A 19,026-nucleotide genomic window follows, 5' to 3' on the forward strand; every position below is an offset into this window, starting at 1 on the left:
CCTAGATCTCTCTGCACCTCGGAATTCTGTAGTTGCTCACCTTTGCAGTAATACTCTGCTTTTTATTCTTCCTGCTGAAGTGAACAACTACACATTTTCCCACATTATGCTCCCTCTGCCACATTTCTGCCCACTCACTTAACCGATATATACCCACCTGCAAATTCCATGGGCGGGATTCCCCATTGGCCGATGCTGGAATCGGGAAACGGCATTGTGCAGACAATCGGTTCTGACGCTAAAAGCGTGGCCACAGCCGGTTTCACACCAAATCGCAATTCTCTGTCGCCTCGACAGCAGCATCAATGTGTTGCAGAACGCACGCAGAGTAAATGCCGTTGGCATATTATTAGCAGGACTCACCCGGTATTCTCTGGGTCCCCTGCGATACTCCGCCTGCACTGGCGCGAATTCCCAACTGCGAGGTTCACTTGTGCTTTTAAAAATTGTGAAACTGAGGGCGGCATGTGGTGCAGTGGGTAGCACTGGGACTGTGGCGCTGAGGACCCGGGTTCGGATCCCGGCACTGGGTCACTTTCCGTGCGGAGTTTGCACATTATCCCCATATCAGCGTGGGTTTCACCCCCACAACCCAAAGATGTGCAAGGTAGGTGGATTGGCCACGCTAAATTGCCCTTCATTTGGAAAAAAAAAATAATTGAGTACTCTAAATGTATTTATTTTTAAATTGTGAAACTGGCGCTGTGGATGAAGAGGGAGAGAGAGGATGTCGGACACGGAGAGGTGCAACTGAGGGCTGTCGGGCTGGGCACTGACTGGGTTAGCTGGGGTGGGGTGGAGGGGTGCTACCAGGGCCGGGGGGGGGGGGGCGGGGGGGGGGGGCGGAGGGGGATGATGGGGAACGGGCTGTGTGGCCAGAGTAATGCCCCACGGGACTGGGGTGGTGTCCAGGCACAGACCGCCATTGCCGCGGCCTGCAAGGCAGCCATCTTGCTGTGCACCCCATTTACTACCCACCTAGGCCCTGGTTCTGCAGAGTGACACCAGCTGTATGGGTTCCCCTACCTCCCCCCACACCTGAGCCCCCATGCTACCATCCTTCAGCACCCCACCCTTTACTGCCACCACCCCCACACCCCACCCACCGCCATAAGCCCCAACCGGTTGCCATCCGGCCTGTGCAAGGGAAACTCCCAGCGTAGCCCCTACAGGGAGGCACGACGGGGGCCGTGGAGCATACCTCTGGCAAGGGCGGCGCCAGCTAACAGTACCTCTAGTAGTAGGGATGGGTGCCAGGGCCAGAGGCCCCCACTGTGCCGGCTACTAGAGGGGCCAGATCTGCAGGGATGGGGGATGGGAGATGGGGGGGGGGGGGGGGGGGTAACATGCGGGAACAGGGCCGCAGTGCCAATGAGGGATACCAAGTAGCCCGTTGGACCTGGTTGGGCATGGGAGTACACACCATGCTAACATGTCGGCCTTTCATCCCCTGCAGACAATGCATATTGGAATACAGCCTGCAATGGTGGCCTCCCTCCTAGTCATCGCAGCCCTGCGGCTGTACGAGCTGGAGCTGCTCGAGGAGGAGGAAGCTGCAGCTGCAGAGCGTGCAACAGCAGAACAGGTGGCAGCCACTGAGGATGGAGAGCCAGTCGCCCAGCGGGCCGAGGAGGTGCAAAGGAGGCGCCGCATGAGGCCTCACGAGTACCAGCAGCGCTGGGTATTCGAGGATCTAATGGACCGGGCATGCCGTCGAAGATTCTGGCTGAGCAAGGGGAACAGTGCGCCATATCTGCCAGATCATGGCGCATCTGGCACCCTGGGGCAATGGAGGAGGGCACCCACTCCCGGTGGCCGTCAAGGTAATGGTCGCCCTGAACTTCTACGCAGCAGGGTCCTCCTAGGCACCGAGTGGGATCCTGTTCGGGATTTCACAAACCTCAGTGCACAGGTACATATGCGCAGTTATGGAGGCCCTATAGGCCCAGTACGCACAATACATCCATTTCAATATAGACTGAGCCCACCAGGATGTCCAGGCAGTGGGATTCACCTTCATCGCCGACATGCTCCGGGTCCAGGGCATGATCGGCAGGATGCATGTCGCCCTATGAGCACCTGCAGATGACAGGCTGCTCTACACAAACCGAAAAGGATTCCACTCGATGAATGTGCATCTCATATGTGACAATTAGATGCGCATCATGCGCATCTGCACCTGATACCCGGGCAATGTGCACGACGCCTTCATCCTGGCACACTCAACGATTTCCAACCTCTTTGAGATGCACACCGGGCGAGGGTGAGTGACATGGGCATTCGATGACGTCTATCCAGGGGCCACAGGCCAATGCGGAGATCCGCTACAACAACGTCCACTCAATGACCAGGGGCATGATTGAGTGGTGCTCAGGCATCCTGAAGTTCGGGTGCCTGGACCAGTCTGGAGTAGCCCGCCAGCATGGCGCTGAGAGGGTTGCCTGCATCAAGGTGACCTACTACGTCCTCCACAACATCGCGCAGCACAGGAGTGATGTGCTGGAGGAGGAGGATGAACGCCAGATCTTGTCCGATGAGGAGGATGCGGAGGAGGGGGAGGATGCGCAGGGCATGGGGCCCAGGCAGGCACACAAGGCCGCACAATGTGTACGCCAGGGCCAATACGCACAGGACGCTTTGATTGCCTCCAAGTTCTCCGACTGGAGGTTGGGGCGTGGGGGTCTGGCCAGGGGCATCCCACCCTACACCCTCCACCAGTCATCCCCCCCACCTGAAACTCCTCCGTGATACATACCTGCCGCACTATGAGGCTGTGGGCCCTGGGTTGGGAGTAACAGCGGGTTTGGTCCATGGGATGGAGGATGATAACAACCTGCTCTGCGATGAGCTCTGGTGCTCCACATCATTTGACAACGTCTGACCCCTGCCCATGGTAGCACTTTCCACCGTCCACCTGGATGATCTCTGCAAGCGAGCTGGCCATTCCACCACATGGCCCCATCGAATCCCTGGGGTGGCAGAGATGAGGATGGTAGGGGGGGGAGGGGGGAGGGGGGGAGCCTAGCTCACCCACAACGCCCCCACAATCCGCCTATTCCCCCCTCCCCACCCCAGCAGTCCCTCTCTCGCCAGCCCAGACCAGCCATCCCTCACAACCATCTAATAATAATAATCTTTATTAGCGTCACAAGTAGGCTTACATTAACACTGCAATGAAGTTACTGTGAAAACTAACATAGCACCGAGGCTGAGAACAGGGGCGAAATTCTTCCCCAACGGCGCGATGTCCGCCGACTGGCGCCAAAGACGGCGCCAATCAGACGGGCATCGCGCCGGCCCAAAGTTGCGGAATGCTCCGCATCTTTGGTGGCCTAGCCCCAACATTGAGGGGCTAGGCCGACGCCGGAGGGATTTCCTCCCCGCCAGGTGGCGGAAATGGCGTTTGTTTCCCCGCCAGCTGGCGCGGAAATGCGGCGCATGCGCGGGAGCGTCAGCCGCCGCTGACAGTTTCCCGGCGCATGTGCGGGAGCGTCAGCGGCCGCTGAAAGTTTCCCGCGCATGCGCAGTGGGGAGAGTCTCTTCCGCCTCCGCCATGATGGAGGCCGTAGCGGAGGCGGAAGGGAAAGAGTGCCCCCACGGCACAGGCCCGCCCGCGGATCGGTGGGCCCCGATCGCGGGCCAGGCCACCGTGGGGGCACCCCCCGGGGTCAGATCGCCCCGCGCACCCCCCCAGGACCCCGGAGCCCGCCTGGTCCCGCCGGTAAATGCCAGGTTTGATTTACGCCGGCGGGACAGGCAATTTCTGGGCGGGACTTCGGCCCATCCGAACGGGGAGTCCCGCCAACCGGCGCGGCCCGATTCCCGCCCCCGCCCAATCTCCGGTACCGGAGACTTCGGCGGGGGCGGGTTTCATGGCGGCCAACGGCCATTCTCCGACCCGGCGGGGGGGGGGGCGGAGAATGACGCCCCAGATGTTTAATATGAACAAGAATATACAGATAGGTGGCCTAGTCCCTATCACTGTACTGCGCCCTGCACCCGTGCCAACTTAACTGGTGTCTTACTTTCTGGCCGAATGGAACCTAACGCTACATCTAGGTACATCTAGACGATACATCAGAAGTGGAGCAGGCCTGCCCTGTGACCTGGGTCCCCATTGGCGGGTATCTTCTGGGGCAACTGGGCCTGGATGGGCCTGGCTGCTGCACGGGCATCCCAGGTGGTGTAGTGCCACCCTGTTCTGCCGGCTATCCAACAGATGCGCCAGCGACAGGTACACAGCATAACACAGAAAAGCAATCAAGTCAAAGGGAATGCAGCTGTATTATGTTTAAAGAGAGTAAGGCAAGGCTAGATGGCCTCTACTTTAATGGCAGGAGGATTACAGGTAAAACGGATGAATTAAGGGCGAAGATTGACTCGTGGAATTGTGACATAGTAGCAATCACAGAGGGTGGTTGAGGGAGGGGCAGGATTGGCAGCTCAACATCCCGGGATATAGAATCTCCAGGCGAGCTGGAGGAGTGGGTAAAAGAGGAGGAGTCATTGCAATATTACTTAAGGAGTCAGTTACTGAAGTAATGAGAGATGATATCTTGGAGGGGGCATCAAATGAAGCTTTGTGGGTAGAGCTCAGGAATAAAAAAGGGACAGTCACATTGCTGGGTGTTTATTATGGACCCCCAGATACTCAGTGGGAAATTGAGGAGCAAATATGTGCGCAATTCACATATGTGGGTAAAAATAATAAAAGGGTAATTATATTACCCAGGCGGCACGGTAGCACAGTGGTTAGCACTGTTGCTTCACAGCACCAGGGTGCCAGGTTCGATTCCCGGCTTGGGTCACTATCTGTGTGGAGTCTGCACGTGCTCCCTGTGTCTGCATGGGTTTCATCTGGGGTGCTCCTGTTTCTTCCCAAAAGCCCCTAAAGACATGCTTGTTCGGTGAATTGGATATTCTGCATTCTCCCTCTGTGTACCCGAAGGAGCAATTAGGAGGGCAAAAAGGGGGATGTGTAAAATCTAAGTTATGAAAGAGTAGGGCCATTAGGGACCAAGGGGGGGGGGGGGGGTCTATGGGGGGAGACAGAGGACATTGGTAGGGTGTTGAACAAATACTTCACACCTGGCTTCACCTAAGAGAATACGGAGGTAAATATGGAACTCAGGGAAAGAGATTGTGAGGTTCTTGAGCAAATTGTCATAGGGAGTGACATGGCATTGGAGGTGTTGGCAGGCTTAAAAGTGGACAAATCTCAAGGCCCGGATTAATTGTGTCCCAGGATGCTGTGGGCAGCGAGGGAGGAGATTGCAGGAGCTCTGACCCAAACTTTTAATTCCTCTCTGGCCACAGGAGAGGTCAGTACGAAGTCTTACAACACCAGGTTAAAGTCCAACAGGTTTGTTTCGATGTCACTAGCTTTCGGAGCGCTGCTCCTTCCTCAGGTGAATGAAGAGGTATGTTCCAGAAACACGTATATAGACAAATTCAAAGATGCCAAACAATGCTAGGAATGCGAGCATTAGCAGGTGATTAAATCTTTACAGATCCTTTGACAAGGTCCCATATGGGAAACTTATAAAGAAGGCAAATGCACATGGGATACAGGGTAACTTCATAAAGTGGATTCAAAATTGGCTTAGCTGCATGAGACAGAGGGCGATGACAGACGGTTGCTTTAGAGACTGGAAGCCAATGTCCAGTGGTCCCCTATTGTTCGTTCTTTATATAAACAACATAGTTGACTATGTGGGGGGTAGGATCAGTAAGTTTATGGATGACACAAAGATTGGCCGGGTGGTTAATATTGAAGTTGAGTGTCTTGGGTTACAGTGGATATGGACGGGATGGGCAAATGGGCAAAAAAGTAACAGATGGAATTTAACTCTGAAAAGTGTAAGGTGATACACTTTGGAAGGAGTCATTTGAGAAGGAAATATTCAATGAATGGCCTGACACCAGGAAGTTCTGAGGAACAAAGGGACCTTGGTGTGTTTGTCCATAGATTTTTGAAGGCAGAAGGGCAGGTTAATAGGGTGGTGAACACTTGCCTTTATCAATCGAGACATAGATTATAAAAACAGGGAGGTTATGTTGGAGCTGTATCGAACTTTGATGAGGCCACAGCTGGAGTAGTGTGTGCAATTCTGGTCGCCATATTATAGGAAGGATGTGATTGAACTGGAGGGGGTGCAGAGGAGATTTAGCAGGATGTTGCCTGGGATGTAAAATCTAAGTTATGAAGAGAGGTTGGATAGGCTTGATTTTTTTTCGCTGGAGCAGAGAAGACTGAGGGTAACCTGATTGAGGTGGACAAGATTATGAGGGGGATGTTCAGGGTGGATATGGAGCAGCTGTTCCCCATAGGGGCAGCACGGTAGCATTGTGGATAGCACAATTGCTTCACAGCTGCAGGGTCCCAGGTTCAATTCTGGCTTGAGTCACTGTCTGTGCGGAGTCTGCACATCCTCCCCGTGTGTGCGTGGGTTTCCTCCGGGTGCTCCGGTTTCCTCCCACAGTCCAAAGGTGGCTTGTCCATGATAAATTGCCGTTAGTGTCCAAAATTGCTGTTAGTGTTGGGTGGGGTTGCTGGGTTGTGGGGATAGGTTGGAGGTGTTGACCTTGGGTAGGGTGCTCTTTGCAAGAGCCGGTGCAGACTCGATGTGCCGAATGGCCGCCTTCTGCACTGTAAATTCTATGATAGTTGAAGGGTCAGTTCCGAGTGGACACAAGTTCAAGGTGAGGGGCAGGAGTTTGAGATGGATTTGAGGAAAAACATTTTTACCCAGAGTGTGGTGATGGTCTGGAATGTCTGGGAGGTTGGTACAGGCAGTTGCCTTGCATCGTTTAAAAAATACCTGGATGAGCATTTGGCATGTCATAACATTTAATAATAATAATCTTTATTATTGTCACAAGTAGGCTTACATTAACACTGCAATGAAGTTACTGTGAAAAGCCCCTAGTCCGCCACACTCTGGTGCCTGTTCGGGTACACAGAGGGAGAATTGAGAATGTCCAATTCACCTAACAGCACGGGCGCGATTCTCCACCCCCACGCCGAAGTGGCCGCCCCGTCGTGAACGCCGTTGAGGTTCACGACGGCGCGGAACGGCCCCGGTCCCGACCGATTCAGGCTCTGACAATGGGCCAGTATCGGGGCCGCGTCATCTACCCGCGCCAGGCCTTGTCGTCCGTGTAAAAGCGGCGCCGAATAGATGACGCGGCCGGCGCCGCATAACGGACGTCATCCGCGCATGCGTAGTTGCCGTCCTGTCCAAATCCGCCCCGCAAGAAGATGGGGGACGGATCTTGCGGGGCCGCGGAAGGAAGGAGGTCCTCCTTCAGAGAGGACGGCCCGACGATCGGTGGGCACCGATCGCGGGCCACCCCACATTCAAGGTGAAGCCCGGTGCAGGATTCCCCCTAGCCCCCCCACAGGCCGCCCCCCCAGCATTCACGCACCGCCCACAACTGTAGCGACCAGGTGTTTTGGCCTGGCCGCTCGGCCCATCCGGGCCTGAGAATAGCGGGGGTGCCGGAGAATCGCCATTTTGGGTATCTCCGGTGATTCTCCGGCCTGCGGCCCGCGAAACTTGACTGGCCCGTTCCCGCCGCTCGGGAGAATCGCGGGAGGGCGTCGGACCGTCGTCCCCGGAAATTTTGGCGGCCCAGGCGATTCTCCCAACCGGCGTGGGAGTGGAGAATCGCGCCCCACGTCTTTCGGGACTGTGAGAGGAAACCGGAGCCCCCGGAAGAAATCCATGCAGACACGGGGAGAATGTGCAGACTCCGCACAGACAGTGACCCAAGCTGGGAATCAAACCTCGGCGCCTGGATCTGTGAAACAACACTGTGTTACTGTGCCGCCCTTCAATTCGGCTTTCCTGTACTTCAATGCTGGGTTTCGGAGACAGCTGTCTGCTTGGACCTCACCCAGCCTGAGTCAGAAGGTCAGGCGAGACAGGCAAGGAAGAAATGTTATGCAAGTAATTGGGCATGGAGTAGCGATCCAACACTGATTGCCACTCCGAGGAAGTTGTGGCACGATTCAGCCTCAGCTGGGGTATTGCGTCCAGTTCTAGGTGCCCAGTTTAGGATGGATATGAAGGCATTGGAGAGAGTGCAGAAAAGATTCACGGGAATGGTTCCAGGGATGAGGAACTTTTGTTACGCGGGAAGATTGGAAAGTTTGGAACTATTTTCCTGGAGAAACGTCGGCTGAGGGGAGATTTGATTGAGATATTCAAAATCGTGAGGGATATGGACAGACTAGATAGGGCAAAACTCTTCCTATTGGTGCAAGAATCGAGAGCAAGAGGGTAATTGGCAAAAGAAACAATGGTGGCATAAGGAAAACTTTTTCCCGCACCGTGGGCAGGATTCTCCGACCCCGAGCCGGGTCGGAGAATCGGCGGGGGTGGGGGGCGCGATATACACAACGCCGCTCCAATGCCGGTCCGCCAATTCTCCGGTCTCCAGAGAATTGGCGCCATTGGCGACGGAACGGTCGGCACGGCGCCGGTTGGAGGCCGCTCTACGCAGCCCCCCGGACAATTCTCTGCAGTCAATGTGCCGAGTGGCTGCCGAGATAGGCCGTGCCCCGCCTGCGCCGTTCATGTGTGGTCCTACCCAGCGGGACTTTGGTGTCCATCCTGCAGGGGGCGGCCTGGTGGGGGGGAGGGAGGATCCGACACCAGGGGGGCTTCCACGTGGCCTGGTACGCGATCGGGGCCTACCGATCGGTGGGCAGGCTTGTCCTGGTGGGGGCCTATGTTCCTCCGCGCCTCGCCCCTGTAGCTCTCCGCCATGTTGCATCGGGGCCGGCGTGGAGATGGAAACCCATGCGCATGCACGAGTTCGCGCCGGACGAAGTGCACATGCCCAGACCCGCGCACCCGTTTCACGCCGGTATTGGCAGCTGGAGCGCGTGTGTCCCTCCAGTGTCGTGCTGGCCCCCTGTGGGGCGCAGGATCGCTTTTCCTAGGGGCCTGTTCACGCCGTCGTAAAACACTCCGGTGTTTACGACGGCGTCAACACTTAGCCTCAGGATCAGAGAATCCCGCCCCGTGTGTTTGGATCTGGATTGCGCTGCCTGACAGCCTGCTGGAGGCAGATTCACCTGAGGCGTTCAAGAGGAAATTGGATTATTATGTGCCAAGGAAGAATGTACAGAACTATGTGGGAGTGGCATGAAATAAATTGCTCCTGTGAGTAACAGGAGGCAATGACGTAATTACTAATCCAGTGATCCATGCTAATGCTCTGGGGTCATGGGTTCAAATCCCACCAGGGCAGCTGGTGAAAGTTGAATTAAATTAAAATCGGAATTTAAAAGTCTAACGATGACCATGTAACCATTGTCAATTGTAAAAATGCATCGGGTTCACTAATATCCTTTAGGGAAGGAAATCTGCCGTCCTTACCTGGTCTGGCCTACATGTGACTCCAGACCCACAGCAATGTGATTTACGTTAAATGCCCTCTGAAATGGCCTAGTAAGCCACTCAGTTCAAGGGCAATTAGCGAAGGGCAACATGTTGTTTCTGCTAGCGCCGTCCATGAATGAATAAGAAAAAGCCACAGACACAACAAACTGAATGGCCTCCTTCTGTGCAGTTCTGTGATTCTGTGATATTTTGCAACTCTATGAGGCTTCAGTTATTGCCTGGCTCCCTCAAGGGGCCATGTGTGGTTGATGCTTCATCCTTGATGCTGTCTGATGTGCAACTGAGCTCAAGGTAATGGAATGGTAAATGAAGGAGACAACAGCAGAGCTGCGGAAATGTGAGGCTTTATTGGTGTGTATTGAAAAGGTGTAAGGATCATATAAAATATCTGTATATTAGAATCTCCTTGCATTTTGCCGGTGATCGCTAGGCTCCTTCACCCTTGCGGCATCTGGTCAGCAGCTTTTTCAACATCATCATCATTGGAGGAGGCGTTATGATCCACGAGAACCTCATTGGAGCAACATCTCCCCCTTCTGCAATGCCACGTTCTGCAGTGATTCCTCCTTCAATGCGAAGCTGTGCTCATAGGCAGCCTGGGTTCTCAAATGGCAGCTATCAGGGAGGTCATTGCTGTCATCCCTCCTTCATAAAACTGACTGGATGGTAATTCATCAGTTGTAACCAGCGCCCCCGCCCACCACTTCCTCCCATCCCCGATCCGCACCCCTGCATCCCTCCAAAGATGGGCTCCAAAACACAGTTGGCGGGATTCTGCGAAAACCGGCGGGGCGTGCGACGCCGGCGCGGACCACTCCAGCGTCAGGAATCCTCCGCACCTTCAGGGGCTAGGCTGGCGACGGAGTGGTTTGTGCCGCGCCGGCCGGCGTGGAAGGGCTTTGCACCATGCCAACCAGCGCCGAAGGGGTTCCACCAGCCGGCACGAGTTGGCGCATGCGCAGGAGCGCCAGCGTGTGCTGGCGTCATCCCAGCGCATGCGCAGGGGGGTTTATCTCCGCGTCGGCTTTCGTGGACTGTTACAGCGGCCGACGCGGCGGAATAGAGTGCCCCCACGGCACAGGCCCACCCGCGGATCGGTGGATTCCGATCGTGGGTCAGGCCACCGTGGGGGCACCTCCCGGGGCCAGATCCACCCGCCCCCCCCCCCCCGAGATCTCCGGAGGCCGCCCGCAGAGCCAGGTCCTGCCGGTAAGGACCTGTTGTAATTTACGCTGGCGGGACCGGCCGAAAACAGGCGGCCACTCGGCCCATCGCGGGCCGGAGAATCGCCGGGGGGGGCCGCTGCCCGCAGCCGCCGACCGGCGCAGCGCGATTCCCACCCCCGCCAAATCCCCGGCGCCAGCGAATTCGGCAGCCGGTGGGGGCGGGATTCACGCCGCCCCCCGGCGATTCTCCGACCCGGCGGGGAGTCGGAGAATCCCGCCCATTTGTCTTGTGGGCACCCACCCAGCGGAGCTGAGCAGACTACATGGCACAGAACTAGAGCCGACCTCCCACCCCTCCGCATTCACTGACATCCTGCACCCACTGACCCCTGTGAACTGATTCACTGAATCCCCCCCCCACCTTCCGCACTCGCTGACCACGCCAAACAAATTCACTGACCCCCTTGAGGTCAGTCACAGAACCCCCAACAGAAATCCTCTTTATAGTCATCTCCACCCTCAGAGCTGTTTGTGCCCTCTTTCCCCTTGGAGTCCCTGGGGGAATGAGGTGAATTGTGCGCTCACCTATGAGTTCCATCCCGGAGGTCATGGTGCATAGTTCCCATTTTTAAAGAGCAGTAGTAATTTGTGCTGGTGTGACATCGCGCTGGGTGAGTTGGAAGATACAACAAGGCAGGAAGTTCCGTTGTGACGTCCGCTAATGATACAAAAGTTCATGCAAATCAGGCTCGCGCCCTTCCTGGACGTGAATATGATCGCGTCATCAGACGGGAAGGCTGGGAAGATCGCAAATCGAAATCTCACTGGTGCAAATTCCGTTTTCAGCCTCTAATGAGATTTAGCAGCCATTTTGGGAATTGGGCCCATAGCTAAAACAGTCGCTAACACGTGCCCAATGTGTCTCTGATGTTTGTCAGAGAATTAGAAATTCCTCTGGTCTGAGTCATTGCTAGTCAAAGTATAGACCTGGTTCATTTGAACAAAAAATACAATAAAATATTTTAGAGTAGGCAGGTTGACGTAAATATATATTTTCCTTTCTGTCTTCTGGCCAGCACAAAGCTCAGTGCCTCTGGCATTGGGTCACCACAAGTGGGGCTCAGTTCATCCACCATCATGACACACCGCTCAGCAGTGACCTCCCTGGAGAGGTGCACTCTTGTGATCACAGTGCTGCTTGGACATTTATAGGTAGCTGAGCCTCTGGCAGAAGATCCTCTATGGTGAGTATCATAGAACCATGGAATTTACAGTGCAGAAGGAGGCCATTCAGTCCATCGAGTCTGCACCAGCCCTTGGAAAGGGCACCCTACCTAAGACCACTCCTCCATGCTATCTCCGTAACCCAGTAACCCCATCTAACCTTTTTGGACACTAAGGGCAATTTATCATGGCCAATCCACCTAACCTGCACATCTTTGGACTGTGGGAGGAAACCGGAGCACCTGGAGGAAACCCACGCACACACGGGGAGGGTGTGCAGACTCCGCACAGACAGTGACCCAAGCTGGGAATCGAACCTGGGCCCTAGAGCTGTGAAGCAGTTGTGCTAACCACTATGCTACCATGCCGAGTAGCCTCTTCTGACTTCAGGAAACTGGTGGCGTGCCACACTGCTCTCTACTCTGTGTCCCCAACTGTGGCAGGCTCTTCTGTTGGCCCTATATTTGCTGCTCTGCTGCTACCTACAGCTGGGTCTCCCTCCCTCCCTGTCGCTTCTTCTCCCCTCCTTACCAAAGCCTGGGTAAATGTGCTTCACGGCGGGATGGTAGGTTGCCTTTTTCAGTTGCCAGGGCCTCTTGTCTAACTGTGCCCACCCCCCTCCTTATTTTCCAACCCACCCTCTCCCTCCATTTATTGAATTCAGGTTCTAGCGCCAAGATGCACTCGCAGTGTTGCTGCTGTTTCCCCTCCCCTCCTGCCTCTGATTGCCAGTGCCCACACTACTCTGTCTTCCCTGTCACTTCACGCTGACCCTCACAATGGCTGCTGAATGAAGCAAGCACTGAGGGCATTCATGAACTTACCAACTCATTGTGCCGGGCGAGGCTCTGAACACTTTGTGGTTTCTACACACCCTTTGTAAAATCCAAAATCCCCATCGACCTACTGTAGATCTGTTCCTTCATTAGCTTAATTGCCTACCCAGGCATGATGTTCTCCCACCATTTCAACCACTGTTGGGAATATCCAGTTGGGCCGTGAAGATGTTGGGCTTCTGTCCCGACACTTTCTATCAAATAATCCGGCTCCTCCCATCTTCAATCTCATTCCACTGTTAGAACGTTAGAAATGCGATGACCAATTTTAGCACAGCAATGTTTTAATGATCAGGTCATCTGTTCTTGTGACATTGATGGAGGATTCGTCAGGATGTCACGGATAACACTCCTGATTTTCTTCAAAATATTGCCACGATATCTTTGCTGTCCATCTGATATAGTAGTTTAATGTTTCATCTGAACTTGGACCACAAGCTTCCGCCTTGAGGAAAGAGTGCTAATAACTGAGTCACAGTAGTTTTCCAACGGGTATCAGGATCAAATGCTGATCTAAAACATGAATTGTTTATTTTTACAGATCTTCTAATCAAATAAAATGTGGTGTTTGCACATTTGAGGCAAAAAGCCTCCAAATTATCAACTGTATTTTTATGATTTCACCTTAACAGCAGAGTGGAGTCAGGAATTACAATTCAATCATTCCACTATTTACTGATTCCAATTTCATGCATAATGTCTACTTCAGAGACATCAGACTGGTTGCAACTGGGTCCAAATGATATGGATCATCAGTCTCATTTAACATACAATCATCCAACAATTCAAATCACTTTAACCCACATGACATGCCTGCGAGTAAAGAATCTCTGATTTTACCAACTGCAGCAGATTGCCCGGGTACCAACAATGCCTTCCTACCGTTCAGCTGCAATAATGGGGCACTGAATATGAGGTCCAGGAGGGAGTGAGCTAGATCATTAGACTTGTTCAGAAGCTATATGTTTGATTATGTCTGCAGATAAAGGGAACTAAAATAATAATATCTGTGACTTATTAATCTACAGTGAAAAGCAATTATTTTGGCCTATATGAGTAATTTACAGTGACAAATCTTTCAAAATTGCATAGAAAAGGGAAATGCGCTAGATTTCTAAAGAATCGCTGGAGATTTCAAACAAAACCTCTGCAATGTTACGGCGTTGATAAGCTATGAATTTCTGGGAGTATAAATATATATTGCAGTCCCAAGTCATCCACATCTTCAAACACTTTGCAGAAATACAAGGCAGGGATATATATAGGACATCTCTTTGTTTTGAAACAAAAGTTATCTCTAATGTCTCGAAAATTGCAGAAGTCTCAAAATGTCTATCATGTTGATTCTTCCGAATGAACAAATCAATCTGTTTGGAGCTCAGTCTTGCTGATTTGGTCAGATTTAAACAGCAAACACATTCGGACATTTGTTATCAAACCACAGATATTTCTGATAGACAAAATGATAGGATGGTACAACTATAAATGTGTGAAGTGTCATTGTTTAGGCCGGCACTTCCCACCGCCATCGCCCCACGCCTCCTCTGCCACCCCCTGAGTGTTGCGTCATGTTTTCAGACGCTCGCCGCATTGCCGGTGTTGTGTTCTGTGGCCTTGCTTTTGCAATGATACTCACAGAACTGTTGATGTGTTACTTGGAATGATTTATTATTTAACACATGGAAGGATAACATGCAAAATGCCATATAGATTAGGTTGCTCTGGAACTACCCAATGTGCGACTGTCCTTGTGTACGCCTTACCACCAACTGATGAGTCTGCCACATCATGTGACCAAAGCTCTGACGCCACCAACTGGTTGGAGGTCACATTGTTATCTGTATATGATCTTATTCACAGACATATCACCACAGCTGGGGAAGGGCTAGAAAATCCCAGCCTTAGTTTCATAAGCGTGCACTTCAAATCATTTAAAATACGGTCATTCCTTTCTCTAACACAAAGCAAAAAACTCAGAATGCTGGAAATCTGAAAAAAAATCAGGAAATGCTGGAAAAAGGCAGCCGATCTGGCAACACCTGTGGAGAGAGAAACAATTAATTAACATTTCATGCCCATGACCTTTCATCATGATATTGTTCTCCTTTCTCGAAAATAGCACATATATTTTAGTACCAGAATTAAGGATGACAGAGCCCATGCATTTCCATCTCACTTTAAAAATGATGGTTTTGTTACAAATAGTAGCAATTTCAATGGTTTATTAGTCCAATGTTTTTCTTGGAATGTTTCTGGGACGAGCTGAACCAGTTATTTTGCCTCCACATGCTACATTGCATTTTCATTGAATTTGTCTTGGCTGTCAATCTCCAGCTGTTGCGATTCACTTTTCCAGCGGGAAGCGCACTCCCGTCCATGGGTGGTGTCAATGGGAAATCTCATTGGCAAGTGACAGGAAGACAGAATCCCGTCGCCAAGGAATGGCTGTTTTGTGTGTGCAAAGGTCTGTACGCATTTCTCAACAAGGTCCCATGCTTAACATCTGGGAAAGTTACCACAGGTAAGGTACAAAAATGCATGCTTTTAATTGTTGTGTATAAAAGTATAGCAAAATTCCAACAACTGCTTAGAATAAAACCTTAATTGAGGATTTTAACCCTCACTTCTTCTCCATTAAAAAAGTGCAGGTGAAGAAGGGACAACACTTCCAAATAGGTGCCATACACTGAATATCTAATCTTGCAAAATGATTTTACTAAAAATGATCCTGGGAATTGTGCACTCAGATTCCTCCTCAGAGATGTATTCTCCGACCATGTTGTCTCTGTACCTGACAATTATAGTTCAGGGAAGGCCATAAACTCCCAGTTTCAGGATTCTCGGAAACACCCAGGCCTGAAACACAAAAAGGTATTTCAAAAATAGAACAGCTGTTGTCAAGCATATGTGCTATAGAATTTTCTTCCAAATTTTTAGCTTCAACGTTTTTATTACATTGCAAAACCTTACTTCCTGTAGTAAACTATCAGCTTGCTTAAGAAATCATGATGTCAACCAAATTGAGTTTCAAAAAATATTTGCGGCAATTCCATTGGTTCCGCTCTCTGTGGTTGTGAGCTGACTGACAATCTCTGCTTACAGGTTTCTTGAAATTTATAATTGCCGTTTTTATTCACGCTTGCTAGGTGTTGATTGGTGTGTTTTTAAACTGCAATTTGCCACTGTTTTATGAATATGAAATTTAAACAGATCAGTAAGCCTGACACAGATATTTGCATGAGAAACACAGTGCAGTCTCTGGCTTTGACACCAAAATGTGAAGCAGAAGTGATGAAGAATAAAACATGTTCTGGTAGATTTCCTATGGTGTGGCTCCGAGTGAGGCAGACGTTACAGTTGCAGTGTGACACTGGGATCGGGATGCACATCGCACTGAAAGAATTTGGAAGAGGATTCATTTAAAACAATAGGAAACTAAATGTTTTTTCCTGGGAAATCAACTCAATGGCATTTTCTTTATTACTGCAGGTTGATAAACCAAGTAAAAAATTACATTTGATCACAATATTCATTACTCTGAGTTTTAATGAGCAGAATTGTTGCATTTATAACTGCTCACAGGTTTATGGTTTCCAGACAAATCAGAAAAAGTAGGCATGATGGTGACCCACACCTGGGACGAAATTCTCCCCCAACGGCGCGATGTCCGCCGACTGGCGCCAAAAACGGCGCCAATCAGACGGGCATCGCGCCGGCCCAAAGGTGCGGAATGCTCCGCATCTTTGGGGGCCGAGCCCCAACATTGAGGGGCTAGGCCAGCGCCGTAGGGATTTCCGCCCCGCCAGCTGGCGGAAATGGCGTTTGTTGCCCCGATCGCGAGCCAGGCCACCGTGGGGGCACCCCCGGGGTCAGATCGCCCCGCGCCCCCCCCAGGACCCCGGAGCCCGCCCACGCCGCCTGGTCCCGCCGGTAAATACCAGCTTTGATTTACGCCGGCGGGACAGGCAATTTCTGGGCGGGACTTCGGCCCATCTGGGCCGGAGAATTGAGCGGGGGGTCCCGCCAACCGGCGCGGCCCGATTCCCAGCCCCGCCCAATCTCCGGTACCGGAGACTTCAGCGGGGCGGGATTCACGGCGGCCAACGGCCATTCTCCGACCCGGCGGGGGGTCGGAGAATGACGCCCCTGAATGCTCACGCCGACCAACTAAGATACACACATCTCTGGTGGACACTCCAAGGGAGTTTGTTGGGTAGTCACATGGTGAGATACACATCACAAGTGAGCAGGTTCTGGAGAGAGGGCAGCAGCAGGCACAGGGGACTCGAAGCTCTGCTTAGCTGAATGCAGATGCTGTGCGTTGGAGATTAATTCTGAAGCAGTCGTGAAAAATGTGTGAGGTTCTCGCAGTATTTCCAGAGGCACATGTGCAGCACTGGACTGAGGTCGGACGAGTCCGCATCCACCTTGAGTGCCATCATGTCTCAGGCATGGGCACTGATTTCCATGGAAATAGTGGCCACCTGTCTGTCAGCCTAAATAAGATAGAAAAATTCTACACCTTGGCAATTCACTACCTCACTGAAGTAGAGCAAAGTCTCCTTCCGGTCTTTGCAGCACAGCGTTAGATATTTTCTATTTATTTATTCATTCAAAGGATGAGGGCTTCGCTGGCAAGGCCAGAATTTATTGCTTGATGCGCAATCAATTGCACAAAGACGCAGATTGGGTACAACTGTGGCTTTATTGCAGTCAGATGTGTGGCCTCCTGCTGCAGCTGGCGAAATGGCAGAGCAATGGAGGTCACGCATATTTATACAGATCTTAGTGGGCGGAGCCAGCCGGCAGGGGCTACCGGCGAACCTGTAGTGCAAGTCCCACCTTACATCCCATAATACAGTGGTTCACCACATTCACCCCCTGTTAAAAATGAGTCCGGCGGGGGTGATGTGAAACTATATACAGTTAGTGCAATTATGTACAGTGTTAAGAATGGGGAAAACAAGGAAGAAGAAAAAAAAGAAAAGTCCATGTTGACGGTCCGGAGTCCGTCAAAGGTTCAGCTGATCCGGTGCTTTGCTGCTTCGTTGGGAGCGGCGTAACGGTGGCGGCGAAGTCGGTGCTGGCGGTGGCACCGATGGCGGTGGTGATGCTGGCCAGTCATCGGGGAACTCCGGGAGCATGCCAAAATCCTCTTTGTCCTCTTGTGCGGGAAGGGGGGTGGGGGGGGGGGTTGGTCTGGTGGGGTCAATGTTGGCAGCGCGGTGGGGGGGGGGGGTTGCATGGTTGGGTGGAATCTGACGGTGCCAGGTCCCTGAGTGAGACAGTATCTTGGCGGCCGTCGGGGAACTCAACGTAGACATATTCAGGGTTGGCGTGGAGTAGATGAACCCTGTCCACCAAGTGGTCCACCTTGTGGAGTCGGACATGCTGACGGAGAAGGACCGGTCCTGGGGCTGCGAGCCAAGTCGGGAGCGACACCCCAGATGTGGACTTCCTGGGGAAGGTAAAAACACGATCATGGGGTGTGTTATTAGTGGCGGTGCACAATAGTGACCGGATGGAGGGTAGAGCGTCAGGGAGGACCTCCTGCCAGCGAGAGGCTGGGAGGTTCCTGGACCATAGGGCCAGCTGGACGGCCCTCCAAACAGTCCCATTCTCCCGTTCTACTTGCCTGTTTCCCCGGGGGTTGTAGCTCGTCGTTCTGCTGGAGGCGATACCCCTGCTGAGCAGGAACTGACGCAGCTCATCGCTCATGAATGAGGATCTCCTGTCACTGTGGATGTAGGCGGGGAAACCGAACAGAGCGAAGATGGTGTTGAGGGCCTTGATGACGGTGGCAGATGTCATATCGGGGCATGGGATGGCGAAGGGGAATCTGGAGTACTCATCGACCACACTGAGAATGTACGTGTTACAGTCGGTGGAGGGAAGGGTCCCTTTGAAATCCACGCTGAGCCGTTCAAAGGGGCGGACCAGGCGTGCACGGTCCGGCCGGTAGAAGTGCAGCTTGCACTCCGCACAGACCTGGCAGTCCCTGGTGACTGTCCTTACTTCCTCGACGGAGTAGGGCAGATTGCGAGCTTTGACCAGGTGGTACAATCGAGTGACCCCCGGATGACAAAGGCTGTCGTGTAGGGCCCGGAGTTGGTCTACCTGTGCACTGGCACATGTACCTCGGGAGAGGGCGTCTGGGGGCTTGTTGAGTTTACCGGGGCGATAAAAAGTCTCGTAATTATAGGTGGAGAGCACGATTCTCCACCGCAAGATTTTATCATTTTTGATCTTGCCCCGCTGTGTGTTATTGAGCATGAAGGCTACCGACCGTTGGTCAATGAGGAGAGTGAATCTCTTACCGGCCAGCTAATGCCTCCAATGCCGCACAGCTTCAATGATAGCTTGGGCTTCCTTTTCGACAGATGGGTG

General features: G+C 52.5%; 1 long non-coding RNA gene across 2 annotated transcripts in view; it reads right to left on the reverse strand.

The window, feature by feature from the left end:
- Positions 1-14,299: 14,299 nt before the first annotated feature.
- LOC140391820 (uncharacterized) overlaps positions 14,300-19,026 on the reverse strand; it is a 232,536-nt gene continuing 227,809 nt past the window's right edge. Inside the window, exons 4-5 of one of the 2 annotated variants that reach the window (XR_011935191.1) lie at positions 15,431-15,495; positions 14,300-14,678 (exon numbers count right to left, since the gene is read on the reverse strand). This is a non-coding gene — a long non-coding RNA (uncharacterized lncRNA). Of the gene's footprint in view, positions 15,496-19,026 lie in introns of both variants that reach the window. The other variant, XR_011935190.1, reaches the window with a different exon arrangement.

This window comes from Scyliorhinus torazame, chromosome 15 (assembly GCF_047496885.1).
Source record: "Scyliorhinus torazame isolate Kashiwa2021f chromosome 15, sScyTor2.1, whole genome shotgun sequence".
NCBI lineage: Eukaryota > Metazoa > Chordata > Chondrichthyes > Carcharhiniformes > Scyliorhinidae > Scyliorhinus > Scyliorhinus torazame.